Source organism: Dromiciops gliroides, chromosome 2 (assembly GCF_019393635.1).
Source record: "Dromiciops gliroides isolate mDroGli1 chromosome 2, mDroGli1.pri, whole genome shotgun sequence".
Classification (NCBI taxonomy): Eukaryota; Metazoa; Chordata; class Mammalia; order Microbiotheria; family Microbiotheriidae; genus Dromiciops; species Dromiciops gliroides.
In genome coordinates, this window is record NC_057862.1 from 444,029,375 (window position 1) to 444,052,902 (window position 23,528).

The 23,528-nt window shown below is 36.7% G+C and overlaps 1 protein-coding gene and 1 long non-coding RNA gene across 3 annotated transcripts in view; one reads left to right on the plus strand and one right to left on the minus strand.

The window, feature by feature from the left end:
- The window catches only part of CDH4 (cadherin 4), a 1,225,586-nt gene that overhangs the window by 633,311 nt on the left and 568,747 nt on the right, over window positions 1-23,528 (minus strand). The window lies entirely within an intron of this gene.
- The window catches only part of LOC122741351, a 144,923-nt gene that overhangs the window by 73,838 nt on the left and 47,557 nt on the right, over window positions 1-23,528 (plus strand). The window lies entirely within an intron of this gene.

Below are 23,528 nucleotides of genomic sequence, written 5' to 3' on the forward strand. Positions count from 1 at the left end.
TTAAGGAAAAGTTCATATAAGAGAAGGGACTATGGGTTTAGTTCGAATACAGCAAAATTCAAATACATCTGAATTTGTAATAAAGAACATTGCTTATAATGAAGAGCTTCTATGAAATATAGTATTCTACATGAAATTTCACTGACTGATGCATATTTATGAATATTGCATTCTACGGATAGGGGTTTATTTAGAAAACTATCTAGAGGTAGCCTTAAGAAAATGGAGGGGCAGGGTGGGACTCCCATGATTGTGTTTCCCAAGTCTTGATGGAGGGCCCTATCAAGAAGGAAGGTGTCAATGTTAAATACTGGCAAAAGAATTTCCTTCTAAATCTCAACAGAACTTCTTCATTCCTCTTAATTTTGCATAATCAATAACATGAATAGAAAACTGTTGGAGTACTGTTATTATACCAAAATTAGTTGAAGGAAAATCATACTGGCATACTTCTCCTTTCCAAAATTCACTAGCAATTTAGGAGATTCTAAAGAAAACATCACAGAGAATATGAAAGTACCCTTCCAATACACCATCACCTCTGAAACTGGAAAATGTTGCTCTAACTAAATTTATATGCTTGAATTTACTTCTAACTTCTCAAGAAAAGCTTTTCCTCAGAATTTTGATTCCCAGATCCTTCTAGTAATAAGTTTTGCAGAATTCAGTAACACCACTGGTCCTAGTGAATTGACCTCTAATAGATATGTTCATATGTTTATGTACATATATTTATACAAAACATATATACATACATGTGTATACTATACATAAACTCATACATGTAGGATCTGGCTACCTGTCCTTCTGTCAGTATAAGGAAGCAGCAATGAGGTCATATCACAATGGGAGAAGAAGAAGAATATCACTATGATATCAGTAAATATCAGTGGCTATGTAGCATTGGAGGCATGGGTTACCCCTCTGTACTCTAGCCACATGTTTTTCACATGTGCCAGGACCACAGGTTCCCGATGTAGCTTCTCTTCCCAATGATGATGTATTTATTTGTGGGAGAGTAAGCACCAGGTTTTTAAAGAAATATCTCTCTCCCATCTTACTAAATGCTTTTCTTTTGAAACAAATCATATATTCTGGCTGACATTAAATTACAAGTCAACATATTGGTTGGGTTATGTAAAATATGTAAAATATGGTTTATGAGTAGATGTGGAGTCTGAGTAAGTACACTCAAAGTTTACAAGGTAATTTACTAATTCATTGCAGGAAAATTCTTGCAGTACAAATAAGAATATGGAGCAGGATATCATGTTACCAAGCAGAACAAAAACCCTAATAACTCAAATGATGTGACCTACTCTCAATTATCTACATGTGGTGTAGTCATACTTTACTCCTTTATAAGGGAAAATACATTAATCCAATATTTTCCAGTGCTTATCATAGTACTTGGCACTATATCAAGCACTTGATAAATATTAATTTTTTGATTGTTTCTATCCTCTGCCATTCAAAATAGTCCTAGATTTTTAAATGAGAAAACTGAGATTTGAATCTTGGTTTTGCTACTAACTACTAGGATTAACTTAGATAAATAACTTTATCTGGCCTCAGTTTCCTATTTTTAAAAAGAAAGGAGTTTGACTAGATTATCCTTAAGACCATTTTTGTCTCTGAGATCCTAGAATTCCTATTATTTCTTTTATTCAGTGGTGTTTGATGGTTAATAAGACAACTGAATCCAAAAATTGATTTAGTCACGATGGTAAATCTATAACATTTTACTCAAAGTTGGAGAGATTTTTCACGTTATAATAATAATAGTTATCATTTATATAGTACTTACTATGTGGTAGGCACTGTGATAAGCTCTTTACAATTATTATTTCATTTAATCCTTAGAATAGGATCTATAACAGATGAGGAAATCGAGGCAGACAGAAGTTAAGTGACTCATCCAATAGCACACAGTAAGAGGTGAGGTCTTCCTGACTCTAGGCCCAGTGCTCTACCTACTATACCACCTAGCTGTTTCAGAAGATGATTTTGATGTTTCTTAGTTTAAGCCTTTAAGCATTCCACCTGTTGGTCAATACTTTCTTCTGCTGATTGTAGATCTTTTTAAAGCTTCTTTGCCTTTACTTCATTCTTAAGTAATGAAAGAAAACAGACAACTCTCCTCTGTCCTTATGGCTTCTATATGGCCTTCAATCAACCCCAATTCGATAGACATTTATTAACTGGTTGTTAAGTGCAGGGACTTCATTAGATACAGGGGATACAGTCAAACACTCTACCCCCCCAAAAAATCCCCGACCCGTACCCCCCCCCCACCGCCCTGCAAAGTTTAGCCTTTAAGGAGCTCAGATTCACATTGCAGAGGGGACCACGGTTCAAAAAATGATTGCTGAAGTCTTGTACCCAGCTATTTTATAGGGACTGGGATAGGAAGGTAGATGTGAGTTTCTGGTAGGAATTCAGTAAAAGTCCTAATTCACTCTCCAGGAAAAAAAAATCTAGAATTTCACTGGCTATTAGTGAACTAATCTGAGGTAAGGGAGCTCATCTATACTCTGGCACAAGTTCCCTGTGAGACATAGATTCAGAACTTGTTTATCAGTGGGCTTTAAGAAGGCTTAGAGATATTGTGGCTAAGCAGAAACTTACATTATATAAACGTTTATATAAACATGAACTTATAATTATAGTTATAGCTTTCTAGAACATATATATATATCATATATATGTCTGTGTGTATGCAAGTGATAACTTTTACTGAAATTCTGTAAACAGCATTTGGTTTTACCTTTGACTTATATTTGTGGCAAGTGAAAATGATGCTGAGGCACAGTTTTCTTTAGGGAAAGATATCATTTTTATTAACAGTGATGCACATAGTGTTAATAAAACAGGTCACACTGACAATTCAGCAAAAAGTCAGGGACCTGAGCATGACCAATTTTTAAGTTGGGCTAGCAGTAACCAAGAAATTAGGGAAGTGGCCTCTCTGAATGACCCCAGGGAGGGCCAGCAGGGTCTTTAAAATCTAAGTGTGACTTCCTTCTGATTAGCTTGGTAATACATCATTTGGACCTCCCAGGCAAGTGGGTGGGGATCTCAGCCCCTTCCCATTGGGAGGAGGGAGTAATCCTCAAGTGATAGGATTACTCTGCTGCCAAGTGGGTTGACCTTTAGGTGTGGCTGGTCATGCCCCTCTCTGACTGACACTTAAGTAATGCTAATCAATTCATGAGACCCAGCTGCCTCTAGCAGTATTGGCTAGAAAAAAAAAAGCCATCTCCACCAGGAAAAGCTAGGACAGGACAGTTGTCCCCTGGGGAGGTCCTAGCCCAAGCTTGTTGTTGGGTTAAACAGAAGTGGGAATCCCACATTAAACTCATTAATGAGCATATGCCTCTGGGTCTAGAAGTGATCCAGTTCTTCAAAAGGCCTTAAAGGCCTTAGTTCCAACTGGGAAGGGTTTCTTTTTTTTTTCTTTTTATTCTTTTTGCTGGGCAATGAGAGTTAAGTGACTTGCCCAGGGTCACACAACTAGTAAGTATCAAGTGTCTGAGGTTGGATTTGAACTCAGGTCCTCCTGAATCCAAGGCTGGTGCTTTATCCACTTCACCTAGCTGCCCCAAGGGTCTCCTTTTGATGTAGGATAAGAGATGGAGTTTTGATAAAATGAAGAAAAGGATGGATTACAGAATAATATTAATTAGCAAATGAGACATCATAATATTAATTTTCCTCATATTCAAATTCTAGAAATTTTGGGACTCAGTTTTCACATGACTCCAAAAATACATCTGAAAGTATGAATTCATTTCTGATAGTAAATCTCTGGCAGTAGCTACTTGTACTTCACCTTTAAATGAATTGTTTTTATAGTTTAATTGTTTGTTAATAGGTAATTACGAATAGAAATTTCTGAGACAACAAAATTTAAGTGGTGAACCCTTAAGTAAAAGTCTAAATATTTTTGTAATATCTGTTTTTAAAATAAATCACTTGTGTAAATCTATTTGTTTTAATTTAAATTTTCTTTAAAAGGGATATTGCTGCATTTTTAGAATTGTTATAATGTTTTGTGATTGAGGATGAAAGCCTCAAGTTTGCAATAGCTGCATAAGGATTTTTTAAGGTCAGAGATACAATCTGGAATTGAAATATTTATTGAGTTCCCAGATGAGCTCCTGCCTATGAGGATAAACTAACTCATTAAGATCAATCATGATTTGGGTTTCCTATGGACAGAGAACCTCCACACCTCTCCTATGGATGAGGTAGAGTTTAGCTCTCTGGTGACATCTATTGTGTTACCATAAGTAGAATCAGATCAATTATAATTCATAGTTCCAGTATTAATATGATGATTTGCTTCAGTACAATGTAGGTAGTTAATTTACATTTAAGTTTTCAGTTATTTCTGTAAAAGGTAGCATTCTTCTCAATGACACAACTCATTGATAGATTTTAATGAAGACAGCTGTAGATAACTATGACTGTTTTTGGACTGATTCCAATTGATTTGAAATTTTTGTAGTTTATTCATTTTTCACTGCATAAATTTTTCAACTACTTAGAAATTCTCCATAGATTTTACAGAATTTATCATGCACAGGGCTTGTGAGCTCAAAAGAATAGCTACAAACTGAGGATTTGTCTGCACATCTGGCTTCTAGCTTATGGAGTTCCCTTACATATGATCCTTACATCAGCAATACTTTTTTTTTTCTTGAGCTGTTTTAAGCAATTGTTTCTATTATTGTCTCTTTGCTGTGTCTGGCTCTTCATGTCTCCTCAAAGTGAATTTCAGAAGAAATAATGGTACTTAAGATAAATCCAAAAATTAAAGGAATTTTGCTTTTTATAATGCCTTTTTATCTCTGACCCACCACTCCAGCTCCTACAATGGGATCTTGACTGTTTGTTGTCTGTCCTTTCTTTTTGAAGAAGATTAATGACATCCTAGGGTGATATCTTGACTTGGATTTAAGGGAGGCAGAGTTGCACAAAGTCCCAACCTCACTCTCTCTTCTAGAGACCTTGAAGTCCAATGGCAGGACCAAAGTCAGGAGGACTGGTGATGGCCCATGGATGACCTTGACATTTTCTGACCAAGCTCTAAGCTCTCCAAAGCACCTGCTTCAGCTGCCTTAATGACCTTTGGAACAAATTGTTCTCATCTGCCCAATTCACCAGGGAAAGTCTTCACATGCTTGGTTTAGACACCCCCTAACTCACCAACAATTTTAGGCCTTTTGGTTAGCATCAACTTGGTTTGTTAGCCCATCTGTCAAGATGGTTTTATTGGGGTGTGGCCATGGTGCATACTACAGTTCTTGGAGCCACCAATAGGTGAGAGTTGGGGGCCAGATGGACACCAAAGTCAAATGAGCAGCCCTGAAAAGGGCTTAGCAAGCCCTCACAGCAGAGGTGCTAGTCCTCCCTGAATACCCTATTTACTCTCTATATAGTCAGCAGCAGCTGACTGGTGAGAGATCTTAAGAACTGTTCCCAATGCAGACCTACCACAGTTTCTCTCTAGCCACCTTCATTCTATACTCGGATACATGCTTACCTGGCCCTACCCCTAACCTCCCCTTTCCACTCCTAGTTAGGGTACCCATAATCAACTCAACATGACTATCCCTATAAAAGAATAATTTCTTTTGTCTTGTCAATTAATAGTTCTATGTCTCCAAAAAACATTGTTATGATTTCTGAGTTGAAAACACATTGCTTGGGGCAGCTAGGTGGCGCAGTGGATAGAGCACCGGCCCTGGATTCAGGAGGACCTGAGTTCAAATCTGACCTCAGACACTTAACACTTACTAGCTGTGTGACCCTGGGCAAGTCACTTAACCCCCAAATGCCTCACAAAAAAAAAGAAAGAAAGAAAACACCTCGCTTACAGCTACTATTTCTCTATATATGCTGTCCTTCCTTATTAGAATGCAATGAAGACAGAGATATATTGTCTTTTGTATTTAAATCTTCAGTGCTTAGCATAGTGCCTAGCACATAGGAAGGGCATAATAAATGCTTTTTCATTAATTCCTGAGGAAATAAGTTTACTTGGTCTCACAGAAGTAGCTATGGTATAATAGCTGGATTTGAAGTCATGTGACCTAGGTTCAAAACCTCATTCTGATACTTTCTAGCTATGGACCTCATGTAAGTTTCTCCCTTCTCTGGTCCTGTTTCTTTATCTTTAAAGGAAGAGAGAAGTTGTACTCTGATCTCTAAAGTACCAACCAACTCTAAATTCTGTTGTGGTAGAGGGTTAATACATGGATTATGAGCAAGGTTATCCCTTCTCCTTGATTCTAGTCATGTTGTTGCTATTGTTGTTCAGTCCTGTCAGACTCTTAATGACCCCATTTGGGGTTTTCTTGGCAAAGATACTGTAATGGTTTGTCATTTCCTTCTTCAGCTCATTTTACAGATGAGGAAACTGAGGAAAACAGGTTTAAGTGACTTGTCCAGGGTCTCAGAACTAAAATGTGTCTGAGGCCAGATTTTAATTCAGGAAGATAGTCTTTCTGACTCTAAGTTGGGCACTTTGTGCACTATGGCTCCACCCAAATGCCCCAAAAGACTCCTTCTAGGATAGACTATCAACTCAGCCTGGAATAAAAAAACCCTTACTATTTTTGCCTTCAGTCTACCTTCCCTGGCTTACTGTTCATTGTTCTCCTTCATGTACTCTGCTAATCAAACTGATATACTTGTTCCTCAAACTTGTAAGTCAATTTCCTAGCTCTTTTTCTTTGCACAGACATAGAATTTAGTTCCTCTTCAACTCTACATCTTACTATCCCTAGCTTCCTTCAACATTTAGCTCATGGGCCATCTACAGTAAGATTTTCTTGATCTCCTTCCTTGTTTGTGTCCACTCACTCTTCCTTAAATCATCACATATATGTTTGTATTTAAATTCTATGCACCCCCAGTAGAAGGTAAGCTCCCTGAGAGCAGAGATGATTTTTCATCCCATAGTACAGTATAACCTTGCTCAAAGCAGACCCTTAATAAATTCTTATTCAATTGGATTATACTGAAAGCTTGAAGCCTCTGGAGTATAGCAATATACTAAGGAGTTTATAGGTGGAGTGGAAGTTTTACACTTTCCAAGTACAAAGGATTGCAATTTTCTTTTTCTTTTTCCTACTTTCTTTTTTTCTTCCTTCTTTTTGTTTCTTCCTTTTTTTGTTTTTGTTGGGCAATAAGGGTAAAGTGACTTGCCCAGGGTCACACAGCTAGTAAGCATCAAGTGTCTAAGGCCAGATTTGAACTCAATTCCTTCTGAATCCAGGGCTGTTGCTTTATCCATTGAGCCACCTGGCTGTCCCAGGATTGAAAATTTCAAATCTTGCCTGGGATCCTGATGAGTCATCTAGGCTCTAGGAAGATGCCAAGGTCTTTTACTGTTAACGTTCACTTACTGGGCACTAACCACAAGTACACCATTTAGTGTCTTGAATACAATTTGTGTATTAGAGTTAATTCCCCTCCACAAGACATTTCACATTTACTGAAAATTCCATGTGGGAGAGTGATAAGACAGAAGGCTAGAAATGACAAACAGAAGGCTATGACAATGTGGTTCAGCTTTGTAGTTGCTATTTTCTCCTTCACTTTTCCCCCACTTCTCACTTGTCTTCACTACATCCTTAGTCTCCCTCCCATCTCATAGTCAATTGAAACTTACATGATCCCAGGAAACAAAAATCAGAAGAAAAAAAGGCATCCTATTAATGCCACTTTGTTGGTAGTATATATCCAGTTTTAAGAATAACACAGGACCAACAAGAACAGAGGAAGCAATGTATTGTAAAGGTCAGGAGACAAAACAGAATTGAATATTACTCTATGTTGATTTCTACCTCCCAATTCCTACTTTCCCAAGAAAACATCTACAAAATTCTACAGCAGTGATCTTCTCCAGGAAAGTTAGAGTGCTCAGAGAGCACCATTTGCCCGGGGTGCCTTTCATCCTTTTGGAAATGGTTGTTTACTTCTGCTAATTTAGACCCAGAGTATAAAATATTAAGCAGTTATTAGTAAAAAAACAGGGGACCAGGAATCACTTGAAGAGAGACCAATATTGTAGCCAGCTCTCTTACTGCTCTTCAAACATTAATCAATAGCTCATAGTTAATTAATCATCACTGAGTTTACTTGGTGATGAAAGTAGAATTTCCTATCAGTAGAAAAAAAATGCATTCTAAAACTCTTTTAACTATGCTCACTTTTGCTGACTTACAAGAAGTAAAGAATGTCTTCTTTTTATTATTCAGCTTCCTGGGGAATGTGTGTGTGTGTGTGTGTGTGTGTGTGTGTGTATGAGTGTGAACAAAATGATTCAAAAGGTGACTTCTGCCACAATGTCCCAAAGTTCTTATGGCAGGGATGGGGGGAGGGATGGGGGGAGGAAGGTGAAGAGGGAGGAAAGCAAACCAAAATAAAACATCAGAAAAATTTGTTTTACTTATATAAACTAAGAAGTTTTATCTTTTCTTTGTTCTTTTATTTTTAAAAATCTCCTACTCTTTAATTTTTTTAAATAAAGGAAGGAAAGTTGGAAAAACTGGATATTTTGTCAATATCAAGTCATATGACTGTTGATAAACTTCCATGGACTTTGATTTCTTCAACTTTAAAGCAAAGGGGTCAAATTAAATTAAATGAACTCTCATGTTCCTTCCATCAATAAAATTATATCATTCTATTAACAGCTTCTTGGACAAGTGATAGGTTCCTGAATTATCTCTATCATTAACATTTTGACATCCCATTCCACATTCCAGGCGAAATGGTCTACTAGATCTATTTTACAAACCTGGCAGACTATACCTCCCAGCTTTTCAGCTTTGTACATGCCTCAAATGCACTCCAATTTATTTTTTTCATAAGTTTTTTGAATTAAATTCCATTGAATAACATGAAGAAGCATGAGGAAAAGTTCTAAGAAGACTATGCTGTACCTTGTAGAGTTCTTAGTTTCCTTCCATCAAGGCTCAGCTCACATTCTACCTTCAATGCAGAGCTTTATCTGATTTCTCTAGTTGTTAGGTCTTTCTTCAATGTCAAAGTATTTTGCCTTTACTTAGGAATGGAATTATGAATTTAGGGCAAGAAAGAACCTCAGAAGCAAATTAACTCAACTTCCTCATATTACAAATAAGAAAACTGAGACTCAGAAGGGTCTAATAATTTGCCCAAAGTCACACAGCTAGTAATCATTAGAGTTGTAATTTGAACCCAGGTACTATAAACAGAACTCATTTAATTTGCTATAAGGTATATCATCTCAGAAAAATATAAATTATTTGAGGGTAAGGACTGTTTCTTTCTTCTTTCCTCCCCACCTCCCCCTGCCACACACACCCTTTCTTGCTTAAGAGGGTGGAGAAATTCTGACTTAAGTACAATATTAATGAGGGGAATGCCTAGCTCCTATAGATTGTCAACTTGTCTATAATATGGTGTTAGCGATGTAAAGAATTGTTATTTGAGGTTTTTATGACTCCATCTTTTGGCTAGAATTAAAAAAAACAAAACCCTCAGCGTGTACTGGCCTGGGGCTCCACAAAGTGCACGGTGCCCCACCCACTGGTTGTAGCCGTTGCCATGGCACTGGTACCTCATGTCATCACTACTCGCGATGCCTACCTGGGCCTAGCAAAATTATAATGATTGGAAGCCTAGTGAGGGCAGTCATGTGACTGTCACAGTGGCCTGCCAATTGGCTGGGGGCTGGTGGGGTTTGCTGGGAAGGGGGAGGAGAATTCTCCATTCTAGCTGGAAGCTGGAAGGTGACAGGAGTGCTGCTGTGTATTCTCGGCTGATTCCTGGGCGGTGTTGTTTTTTCAGGTTGTATAATTTCCCTTTCCCCATTTTATTTCCTTTCCCTTGATCCTACTGATCCTGTTTGTGTTTTTGTAAAGTTCGTTCTTGTTAAAATAAATCCTTCTCTGTTCTGAGGGAGGCTGCTGGTCTCCTTCCTTGCCCCAATATTGCAGCGAGCCACTTAACTAACACTCCCCAATTAAAAATTGGTCCCCACAGAGAGTAGCATGGGTCAATGAGAAGTTCAAAGACTTGCCTGTGGTCACACTGTAAATGTTACCATTGGAGGTATGACTTTAACAAAGGTTTTCATGAGTCTATAACCACCTCTCCATCAGCTATGCCATGGGGCTTCTTTCTGCTTTGTATGTAGCAGACACTTAATAAATGTTTATTGAATAGAGTATCATTACAATAATGTTTTTTGGTTGTTATAATAGCTGGCTTAGTAAGCTTATTTCACCAAGAAAAGGTCAAGGGGAAATTCCTTGGTTACACACATTTTAACAACCATGTAACTGTATTTTTGATTAATCCAATGTATTTTTTCACAAGTCTTTTGAATTAAATTCCATTGAATAACATGAAGAAGCATGAGGAAACATTCTGAGAAGAGTATACTTAGTCGTTACAGGAATGGACTTCTATTTGAGGGAATATATACATGTATATGTGTGCATGTGTGTATAAGTATGTGTGCAGGTGAGTTAGTGGTTAATGAGAGAATTGAAAAAAATTCAAAAATTAAGAAAAGAGTACCAAAATATCAAAAATATATAGAATCCAAAAATTCAAAATGAGTTACAAATATCAATATTCTACTAATTTGCTACCTTGTCAAGTTTAATTAAAAAAAACTGTAACAAAAATTCCTACTTTTACATACCACCCTCTTTGTATATAGAAATGTTTGTGTTTGCTGAGTGTTAAGTTCACAGTAAACCAAACTAACCATCTTGAAACTAAACCAAACTATGAAAGCATCCTTTTGTCCTTTGTGATAAGTTGGGTTTGAATCAATACATGCAAGAAACCTGACCTAAGCTACCAAATGAAGGGTGTCACAAAGACCAAATAAATGTGCTCATGTCTGACTGCATCATTTTCTCCATCTAGGAACTGATATTGCTATTTCCTGGATTTTTTTTAATTGAAAGGCTCAAAATACACACACCTCCCATTTAGCCTCAAAAGAAAGGGAACATTTTTGTGGGAAAATGAGATCTATCACTCTTTCCCCCCTGTGAACTATCCAATATGATGAAATGGCAGATATTCCTATAGAAAAGTCATTACTTAAAAACAGAAAAGAAAGTAATTATGAAAAAAACAGAACTAGGTGTGTACATCACATGAAAAAGAAATAAACTCAGAGAATTCCAGAGTGAATATCAACATGACCATATGATTTAGCCAGAAATCTGGCCATTTACAATGTGATACTTATCTAAAAAAATTAGGAATTAAATTATAGGCCAACTAATCTGAATTCTATTATGAAATAAAGATTACTTTTTTTCTTCATGGAGAATTCCTTGTTTAGCTCCCTACTTTGGCTTGACTTTAAAAACATAAACATTTTTGGGAAGTTTAGGTCAAGAAATAATACCTCTCAATTTAAAATTTCCCTGACCATAGCAACTAAGTGGAAACAATTAGGTTACATGCTTCCTCCCCACTCCCCATAGTATTTGAGTCAATATTTTATCAAGATCATATGTTATAAACCATTACTCAATGACTTCAACAGTCTATGTTTCACAATGACTTATATCTTTTTAAAACAACTATTTCAAGTTGAATACAATAAGCACGGAGTATTTAATAGTATTAAAATAAACTAGCAACCTAGGGGTGGTCAGAGCAAGAAATCAATCAACTCAATGGTACTTTCTATGTTAAATTATCATGCTAGGAGATGGAGTCAGTAGTTATTGTCAGTAGCCAGTTGACCCTTCTATGGATGCCCCTTCTAAGGGACTGCAAATGTAGAAGACTGCCAAGGGTTATTATACATGATCAATTTAGACACTTAACAGCACAGACTATAATTGCAGTGACTACCACAACTGTAGCAAGGGTCAGTTACCTGCATTATAAATTCATGTCCCTTAGCATGTTCAATTTATTGCCTGTGATAAACTCCTAGAGTGGTTGCCAAATATTGTAGAAGATCCTCCAACCTATAGGAAAATGTGCCCTATGTGTATACAATGAATGTCTTTATTTCACTTGCTTGCTCACTCACTCACTCACACAACAAATGTAGTACAAAACATACTGAGATTGGGATCAAATGAAAGGTTATAATCCTATTTCTTCCAATACTTCATTGTGTAATCTTGGGCAAGTCATGGATTTTTAAAAAATCTGTAACAAGAGATGGTTGGACTATATAATTTCTAAGATTCCTTATAACTAAAATTTTTAACATTTAGTAGACATATAGTAATATGCACAGTGATTTGCTAGGTGTTGTAGAGCAGTGGTGTTAAATTCAAATAAAAATAGGGGTTGGGGAAGGGGACTAAACCAAACATAAGAATCTCTGTGGGCAAAAGAATGACTTAGTTTTAAAATGTAATATTATCTTGGTTTTATTGTATTTTATTTATTTTAAAACTATTTTGCAGTTGCATTTTATTCTGGTTCAAGGATCATTTGGGAGTGTTGTTGGCCATGTGGCTAGTAGGCTCATGTTTGATACCTCTGACTGTAGAGAATGGATGGAAACACAATACAGGCTTCTCATCCATATATTGGAGGAGATACATCTACATTCCCAAGGAATGAAATAATATATGCACCCTTTGCGAAAGAAGTTCTCGCATGACACAATGGGTTTGGGTATGCTTTCAGGGATTTGTCACTATTCTAGATCATTGCCATCAAAGAGAAAATCTGGGAATCTCACTTTATAACAGCATGTTCTATGTTGTCACAATTACCCTTGCAAATAATTATTTGACAAAAATTTTGAAAAAGTTTTGTGTAGAAGTTGAATAAAGAATATCAGATTAATAACTGAACCCATGGAAAATAAGGACACTTAAGATGAGCCATTCAACTTGCTCCAGAGAGCCTTATTTACTTCCTCATTAATTGGGTCCTTAACTGCTATTACCTCTTATACTGCCACAGCATGCTGCTCCTTGACTGCTTCTTCATAGTCGATATTGCTTCTTTAGCCTTCCATAACTCCCTACCATTACTAGCCCTAATATATGCTGCTCCCCCTTGCTGTCTCCCTCCTATTCCATATTATTCCCCACCTATTTGTATCTCTTTCTCATCACCTCCCTGTCTTTCTGCTTCTTTGTCTCTCTCCATTTCCTCACAAGGGTTACCTAAATGATCAACTTAGGTAGAGATCTCAATGACATTCACAGTGATAGTTACAGATGCTACAGGCATATTAATGCTGACAATGTTTTCTTTAACACAAAATTTGAAGGATGAACTTGAAGGAAAGCTCCCACCTGCATTGGAAATTAGTTAATAGCTGAACATTTAAAGGAAGATGGTACAACTGCTATAAAAGATACTCATCTAACAAGACAAAGGATGGAAGGAAGAAAAAGAGAAAAGAAAAAGGTAAAGAAAGATGCAGTGGAGCAATTTAAGGTTTAATCCAATAGTGTCCCATTAACTAACCTTCTCAAAATTTCCTGGCTATTAATGGTTTGAAAAGAGACAGCTTAGATGACTCAGTGGATAGAGGGCTAGGCCAATAGTCAGGAAGACCTGAGTTCAAATTTGGCTTCAGACTCTCAGACCCTGGGCAAGTCACTTAATCTCCATTTGCCTGGAAAAGGAAATGGCAAACCATTCTAATATCTTTGCTAAGAAAATGAAGAGTTGGACATGAATGAGCAACAACAATGGCCTGAAAATGTTTCCAGTGTAGTCACTGGCCCCATGTTAAGAAAACACACCTCAGGAAAAGCTGAGGTTAAAGAAAAAATATATTAGCAATGCGTATTTCCTGAGCAATTGTACATTGTAGGAAAAGAATTATTATGACTATATAAAGATACCTTGAGGTTCTATTCTTTCATTTTGGAGTTACATGAGAAGAGAGTAATAATTTTTGAATGAGAATATTTAGCTAGTATGTGAGGAGGCAATCTTTGGAGGAATAAAGGTGGGGAAGGAAAGGGACTAAGGAAAGAATAATATTAGTAATGATGATAATAATAACGATAATAACAATATCTAGCCTTTATGTAGTGCAAATGAGTACTACAGTGTCTGTCATAAAATTAATCCTTTTTGATTGATAATTTATTTGAATGATGATTGATTATTGAATATTATTATTAAATTATCAATTTAATTGATAATTTAAATTGATTGGATAATTTGTCCTGTTCTATGACATCAGTATCATAAAGGAATTCCTCTGTAGAGAATTCACAAAAATCTCTTCTCATGTTATCAAGACAAATGCATTACAAAGAATCTGTGTACTCAGCATTGTACCAGGTGATGGGGAAGAAGTTAAAGAATTGGTCTCTCTGCTTTTTGGTTTAAAATCTTGTAGGGAAGATGTGATTTATAAACATGAAGCAACCAAGAATGTAAATATCTCTGTCATAAATCCTGTTTCTGTAAAAAAGAAGATGTAAGACAACACATTGTTAAAGGGGACAGTTCTGCCAGAACTATATTTTAAGCATTACAAATATTGGTCTAACGATATTATAATGGGGCACCACAATTTTACAGAGATTTTTACTTTCAAAGTACTAATGATGTCACTGCTATTATTAAATGCCCCCAGTTCTTGCTTTGGAAAAGCATGTGTAACTCCTATTTTGAAGATATCTCCTTTTGAGATACTGTCTTTTTAAAGAGAGAAGTTATGAAAGGTATAATTTCAACTATTATTTTATAAGGTGCTCCTCCCCATGGAACCAGGGAGATTGTATGTTTTTATCTTTCATCTAATGAGGGCTTTGTGGAGAAGGCAGAGAAGGGATTAAGAAGAAACTTCTTTCTTGTAACAACTATCTTAAGTGTTAGTTATGAAGAACTATTCTAAAGAGAATTTTATGTGGAGTGAGTCTGGAGAGAGAATGTTAAAGAGTGGTGGCTTGACAAAAGCTGACGGTACTATTTTCCTGTTATGTCTGGAGAGAGACTGAGAACAGAGAGAAGTAAGTATTTTCCTTCTTTATGAAACTATTTAACTTTTTCTTGCAAAGAGGACTGTGTTCTCAAACACGATGAGGATTCATTTGCAGTTTCAGTAAGAGTTTAAGGTGACTCTGGTTGTGATCATTTTCATAGCTAAAATATTGTTAAGCATTACATATGTCTTTGTTTTATTATTGGGTTTATTGTTAATAAATTGTATTCACTCACTAACTTTAACATTTATTTCTCCCTAGAAGATTAAGGGATTTAATGTAGCAAGAGATATAAATAGCTGCTATTGGGAAATGAAGTTTGTTCAGTTTACTAAATAAATACATTTTATAAATCAGGGTGAGGATTATTAACTTAGTTGATAAATAAGAAATATTCATTAATGGTGGAAAGGAAAAACATACCTACGGGATCCTCTAAAGTTTGGGGTGATAAGATTAAATATAGGACCATATCAAATAGCAGGCTGAGGGGTTACCTACAGGTGAGGTAACTTGTGTAACCTGTTACATGTGAGGGATTATCCTCATGACACTCAGAGATAGCATTTATAAAAGGGGTGTCTGTATAAGACATTCTGGGGCAACTAGGTGCTGCAGTAGATAGGATGCTGCATTTGGAGAAAGGAAGACTCATCTTCCTGAGTTCAAATCCAGCCTCAGACACTTACTTGCTGTGTGACTCTGGGCAAGTCACTTAACTCTGTTTGCCTCAGTTTCTTCATGTGTAAAACAAGATGAAGAAGGAAAAGACAAAACATTCCAATATCTTTACCAAGAAAACCCCAAATGGGGTTACAAAAACATCTGACACAATTGAAACAACTGAATAACAACAAGAAAAAGAAGACATACTAAGATCAGGGTGGATTATGCTACCTATGACCTATGCTATATTGAATCTGGACTACTTGATATTCTTCAAATGTTTAGTAAAGTGGAAAGATCACTGGCTTTAGATTTTAAAGTGCAAATCTTACTTTTATTTGAACTTGGGTAAATCAGTTAAATTCCCCTGAACCTCAGTTTCCCTGTTTGTAAAATAAAAGTGTTTGATGATGACTTCTATGTTCCCTTCTAGCTCTAATTCACTATTTCTCAAACCTGCACTTTCCTGCCTCTGTGACTTTGCTAGAGCTGGTGCTATTTCTTATACCTGGAGTTCTTTCTTCCATTATGCTTCTCTTTGGAAATCTTACCTATCCTCCAACATATAGTTAAAAAGTTACCTCTCCTATGAGCCATTCCTTAATTCCCACAATTGGAAATGAATAAAAGTTCTCTACTGTGGCTGCGTTAGCTCCATAGGGGTAAGGGTTATTTCCTTAATTAACTTTATTTCTCTCATCATCTAACAAAGTGCTCTGCACATAGTTGGCACTTAAATAATTTTTGAGTTAGTAAAATGCTTTGGAATAGACCTGTTATTTGCTTAGAACAAATTGATTTGTGTAAAATATAGTTATTAAAGTTATATATATATATGGAAAAATTATATTGAAATAGATATGTGTGCTGGTATATTACATATTTTCCAACTTTGATACGTGCATATGTATATATAATACAATCTAACATAATATATTGTTATGTGATATAATACAACACAATGTAATATAGCATGACATGACATAACATAATATTATATAAGATGACATTCAGGTTATTGCAAAAGTTATAATGTAGTTTTAAGCTACTAAGACTTCAAATTGAACCAATACTTGTTGATTACCCTATGTATTATACATACATGTAAAAGTACATATGTATGCAATCTATTTAATACATGTGTGATAAGTGATATAAATCCATCAAGATGTGTGGAGAGATGATGAGGGTGATGATGATGATGATGTTCTTTTAGCTGAAAGTATTTCACATTCCTTGGAATTCATAATTATATTCTATTACTACTCTGAAGTAACTTAATACCTTTAAAGGCTCAATGCAACCTATTTTGGCAACAATGCAAATTTTGTAAGTCTGCAATTTATGTTTATGTCATTTCTTTCATAACATCGTAAGTGCTTTGTGCAGAGATAAAAAAGATAACATTTTAGAGAGCTAAGTAACTCATTAAAGTAGAAGGGAGGGAGCTTTGAGGAATGAAGATTAAGTAGAAAAACAAAACCAAAATTAGAAGGTGGTAGTATTGCCAAGAGTTTAGAATGATAAGATGATAGGAAGAGTATACAGGGCAGCAAAAGGGAAAGAATTCTCTGTGGTACCACAAAAAAAAAAACCAACAACAGAAAAAATACAGACTTCTTTAGGAATAAAAGGTATCTTTCTGAGCAAATTAATGTGTTCACCAATGCCAATGCCAATGCTAATGCTAGTGTGAACACTAGCCTTCTGCACAAATGGGGTGTGTGGTTATCTGTTTACTGTGATTTGTGGTGTACTGGAAAGGACAGACTCACATTATTTCCTTTCTTTCACTGGATGTTCCATCACCAACAGTTACTTCCTCTGGATGAAGTAATCTGTCTTCCTGCACCACTTTTAAAATTCCAATACTCCCCCAAGAGGAAAATCAGAGAACCATAGAATCTCAGAGTTGCTAGTGTCCTCAGAGACCATCTTTCGAGACCAACCTTTATCTAAAAAAATCTCATTACAATATCTCCAACAAGTAGCTATCAATCCACTGATTAAAGCTCTCTTGTGAAAAGGAACCTATCTCTACAGGCAGTCCATTTCACTTTTGGACCCCTTCAACCATTAAAAAGTTTTTCCTTATCGCAAACATAAAGCTGCCTCTTTGCAACTTTTATCCATGGCTCCCAATTCTATGCTAATTCCTTTTCTCTTAACATTTTCTTTTTCTCAGGAACTTGACAAATACCCACAAATATGAACATTTCCCTAGATAAGAGGACTGCATGTAAACATATGAATCTCCATTACATGTAACCTATACTCATCCAGATCATTACGACATTGCTTTTATTTTTGTTGTTGTTGTTTGTTTGTTGTTGTTTTTGCTGGGCAATGAGGGTTAAGTGACTTGCCCAGGGTCACACAACTAGTAAGTGTCAAGTGTCTGAGGCCAGATTTGAACTCAGGTCTTCCTGAATCCAGGGCTGGTGCTTTATCCACTGTGCCACTTAGCTGCCCCCAACATTGCTTTTAATACTTGAAGACATATCATGTCTTCCTAAGACTTTCCTTCTGTAGACTAAACATGCCCTGTTCTTTCAGTTGATCAGCATACAACATGACCTTAAAGCCTCTCATAAAACTGCTTGCCTTACTTAGGAAGCTCTCAGGCTCATCATTCTATTTCCTAAAAGGTGACAGCCAGAACTGAACAGTTTTCTGTATCACTGCCCTAAACCTGGATACTATGTCTCTCCTAACTTAGCCCAAGACTACATTAACTCTGGGCTGCTACTTTACGCTGATGACTCATATTGGTCTTTTAGTTCAATGAATTGCCAGTAGAATCATAGGTTCACAGACTTAGTTAGACGAGACTTTTGAGTACATCTAGTACGACACTTTTATTTTACATAGGAGGTAACTAAGGCCCAGGCATGTGTTAACTTTCTGAAGGGCAAACAAATACTACATGGAGGTGCCTGGATTCCGCATGTGTCCTTCAGGTGACTTCAATTTCAACCCCCTTTTCACTTCATCATTCTTTATCCCATATTCCAAAGATTCAAATATCAACAAGTCTATTCAATATTTTCCTACATGACAGTGATTGTGTGACAACAAATGGATAGGTTGGAGAAGGAAATGAGATTGGAGGAGAGTTGGGGAGGTGAGGGATACACAGAAAATGAATTTCTCCTTCAAATTTCCCCAAGGGCAAACCCCAAAAGGCAGATTAATGAGATATAGCAGAAAGATAAAATAGGTAGCCATAAAAGTGCTGTATAATTTAGTTTGAAATATATGCAAAATGAAGGCTCAGAGTAGATAAAAGATCTGAATAGAGATTGATAGTCATTTTCTACTGGTAAATGATAAAACTCTTATGATGACATCAGAGTGCCCTGTTAAAAACCATTCTTAACTTATTAATGTGCCATGAGCCATCTCAGTCCTTCTTCTAAAAAGTAACTGCTTTTTCAGAAGCTTTTAACCAAACTGGCCTTGATTAAATAGGAAACTATTTTCCCCCTTTTCACTAAGTTTTTGATTTGTGCACATTCCATTTTAGTATCTCCAGGAGCCCATTCTTAGTTAAAGGACTCATTATTCGTAGCATTGTATAATCAGTTTAAAGAGAAGCATGTAGGGAGAGGCTAAACAGCAGAGAGAATTTTGAAATTCCTTTAGGTCAGGTTATCCAAATGAAGCCCAAGAAGTGCTTCTCTAGATTGGATGGAAAAAAGAAAAAAAGTTAAAAAAAAAATCTGGGGCAGCTAGGTGGTGCAGTGGATAGAGCACCAGCCCTGGAGTCAGGAGTACCTGAGTACAAATCCGGCCTCAGACACTTAACACTTACTAGCTGTGTGACCCTGGGCAAGTCACTTAACCCCAATTGCCTCACTAAAAAAAAAAAAAATCTGAGGAACTCATTACAAATCAGCACAAGGTACAATGGAGATGAATACATCCCAGGAACTAAATCTGAGCATTTTAAATGCCCAGCACCATCTCTTAGAGATGGTCTTCATCTCAACAAGGCTACTCATAAATAAGTGGTCACATGAAAAGCACTAGAAAGTCCATTGACTGGGGAATGGTTAAACAAATTGCTTCAAATGAATATAATGAACCACTTCTGTACCATAAAAAACAGTAAATATGAATTATAAAGAAGAGTACGAGAGGAAGGGAAGGGAAGGGAAAGGGAATAAATATTTACATACTCACTAATATGTTCCAGACATTGCACTAATTGTTTTTTTCTTCTTTTTTTGAAGTATCAAAGGTCATTATTTATATTTGCCCACGAATGGGCCAGCTCCCTAATGGAAATGGTGGGGACCATGGGACTCAGGAGCCCTTTTATCTCTTAACCCAGCTGGCCCCTTCCTTCTTCCTCTGTTACAATATGAGGGCCAAGACATTGTCACCAAACATTAGCCAATTGGAATGCAGTCTAGCCAAAGGGGTGCTAGAATCAGGGTGCCACCCCCCTGCTGAGAAAGACATTGTGAGAACCAGGGCAGCTCCACCCTGAGGAAAAAGCATCCGGAAACTGCCTGGCATCAGGAAGTTACATCTATTCATAGACTGCTTGTAAGTCTTGTCAATCAATGGACCAGCCAATTAGCTCTTCCATCCTGAGAGGTCTTCCGCTCTAGGAGACTGAGGCTCTCTCTTTTTGGTTCAGGAACTGGCAGGGGCAGGCACAGTAGACAGAGTAGTCAGCTAGGCTCTTTTCTTTCTCCACGTGTTCTCTTTACTAACCCCTAATATACTTTAATAAATACTTAATGCCCAAAGATTGGTACTATACGTTTCTAATTTAAGGCAACCACTCATTAGATTTTTAGACATAGCAATTAGATTTTTAACCATCACAGGGGCAGCCCTCTAAACTCCTCCCCCACATGACTCTTCTCCCAGCTGAAATTCATCTCCCAGACATTAATTGTTCTCCAGACAACTTCAATCAGCTTTTGAGGGGGGGGGCATATTTTCCCACAATCCCTCCTCTTTGTTTTTGACCCCCTCAGTCCTCTGCTAACATCATATTTGTGGTTTTAGTAACACACACCACCCCCCAGTGTCCATTCAGTTTGAAATTTCATCATGGATCTCAGATAAAGCTGTCAGGTCTCTGGAACCACTTTCCTTGGGGAAGTCTAGGAAATGCACTAATTGCTTTTTACAAAGATCTCATTTGGTCCTCACAACAACAGTCCTTTGAGTTGTTGTTATTATCTCCATTTTACAGTGGAGGAAACTGATATTAAGTGACTTGTCCAAGGCCATATGGTCTCAGTGTCTGAAGCTGGATTTGAACTCAGGTCTTTCTTACTCAAGGCTCTATCTACTCTGCCAACTGCCTGGTAATGAAAACTGCAATGTAACAACAAAAAAACCTAAAAGCTGTGATAAAGCTTATGACAGCCAAGCTTAGTCCTGAAAAATATGTCATTGTACCTCCTTCCCTTTGTTTGTTGGTGTGGAACAACTGTATATACTGTCTGACTTGATTGATATGTTGGTTAGTTTATGTGAACTGCTTTTAAATTTCTTTCTTTTTATTGAAAATCAGATGACCATGGAACATATTACTTATCAGACTTAAGGATAGGCAAGCAATTTACAAATAAACAAGAGATAGAGAGTAAAGTTGGTTGTAAAATCTTGATTACATTAAATTAAAAAGGTTTTGTACAAGTAAAACATTTGTAGCCAAGATTAGAAGGAAGTAAAAAATTGGGGAAAATTATAGTTTATCAGATAAAGGTCTCTCCTCCACACTGTACAGTCTAACTATACTACTCTTCTTGCTGTTCTTCACACGTAACATTCTGTCTCCCATATACATGTTTGTTTGTTTTACTGGCTCCTGTATAATGCCCTACCTCCCACAACCTGACCCCCCAAATTCCCACATCTGAAATGTGCTTCTACCTCTTGGAATCTTTGCTGTCTTTTAGGACTCATCAATTCCTTTAAGGGGGCCTTTGTTTACTGGTAAGGTCAGCTGCTGATGCCTCGCCCTCCAAGCTGACCTAATACTGCTTTGGATGTGATTTGTAGATACCTATAACTATACCTATACCTATACTTATCTCTATCTATCTATCTATCTATCTATCTATCTATCTATCTATCTATCTATCTATCTATCTATCTATCTATCTATCTATCTATCTCTACATCTACATCTACATCTATATCTATATCTATATCTACATATGCCTTTTCTGTACTCCAATTAGAATGTAAGCTCCATGAGGGCAGGGACTGTTTGATTTTTGTCTTTGTATCTTAACATTTAGTACAAAGCTTCCATAAATGCTTGTTGATCAATTGAAATCCTTCCCATACTCCAATCCTTCCCCCATGCAATTGCCAAAGTGATCTTAGAGCCCAATTATTTGCTTCCTCAGGAAATACCAATGACTTTTCTACACTCAAATATAAATTCCTCTAGTTGACTTTGAAAGTCTTTCATAATCTGGCTTCAAACTATCCTTTCAGCCTTGTGATATATACATTACTCTTCTTCACATGCATGACATGCTTGCCACAACAGCCTTCATACTGATGCCCATAAGATACATTTCTCATCTCTGTGTCTTTGGTTGTCTCTCTTGCCTAAAACAAATGTCCTCCTCCTAATTTTTATTTCCTGACTCTCTAGTTTCCTTGAAGTTTTAGTTCAAGTGCCACCTTCTACATGAGGTCATTATATTCGACAAGCTTAGCAGTTAGTGCCTTCCCCCACCCCAAATGGCACAGTAGTAGAGTGCTAGACTTAAAGTCAAAATGACCTGAGTTTAAATCCTGCCACATATACTCACTAGTTATATAATCATGGGCAAGTCACTTATTTTCTCCTAACCTCAGTTTCTTCATCTATAAAGTGGGAATATAATAACACCTATCATCCAAAGTTGTGAGGATAAAATGAAATCACAAAGGATTTCAGAAATGTTAAAATGCAATGATAGTTATTATTATTATAAACTTGTATATATCTATATATGTGTATCTATATCTATATCTATCTATCTATCTATCTGTACATGTCATGTTCCCTCATCCCCCACCCCCGGAGAATAGCTCCTTGAGGGTAGGGGTTGTTTTATGTTTGCCTTTGTGTCTCCAAGATCTAGCCAAATGCCTGGTAATTAATTAATTAATCAGTTAATGCCTAATTGATATTCATCAAAGACAATTTTCTAAATCTTATTTTTTAATAATTAAATAGTTAAAGAGCTAAATGACCCTTAACACCATTTAGCTAAAATTCTACATTCTACAAGGAACTTTTCCTGGTCCCCTACAGGCTCTAAGATTATCTCCAATTTATCTTATATGTAGTTTATTTGTACCCAGTTATTTGCGTATTGTCTCCCTCATTAGATTATAAATTCCTTGAGGGCAGTGCCTTTCTTTGTATCCCCAGAACTTTGCACCTCCTTGACACTTAATAAATATTTGATGACTGATTGACTTAAATCCAGGTTTTTGGTGGGGATTTTTTGGGAGGGTCATCATTGGGCTTGCCCACAAAAGTTAAGAAATTTTGTTTACATCTTTTCAAAAAAACATCATTTCCCACTATATCCTAACACACTCACTCCTGCCACTGTCCATCCCACTGAATCCTCTTTTGAAACAATATTTGTTTGTGTGAGACTGGATCTCTACCTATTTCATCCAAGTTGCAATTGATGTGGCCACTCATTGGCCCAAACCTATTACAGATCATCATTGGAGCTTTGAACTGGTTTTTTTTTCTGATCTATCCAGGTCTACTCCTATTTCAGCAGCCTTGAGGCCCCCTACTCTTAAAGGCTCACCAAAGTGATTCAGGATTTACTATGGACTTCCAATCAGTCAGCTTAGTACACTAAAGCTCACAACTCCTCATTTGAGGTAATCCTCCAATCTCAGCCTTTCTAGTAA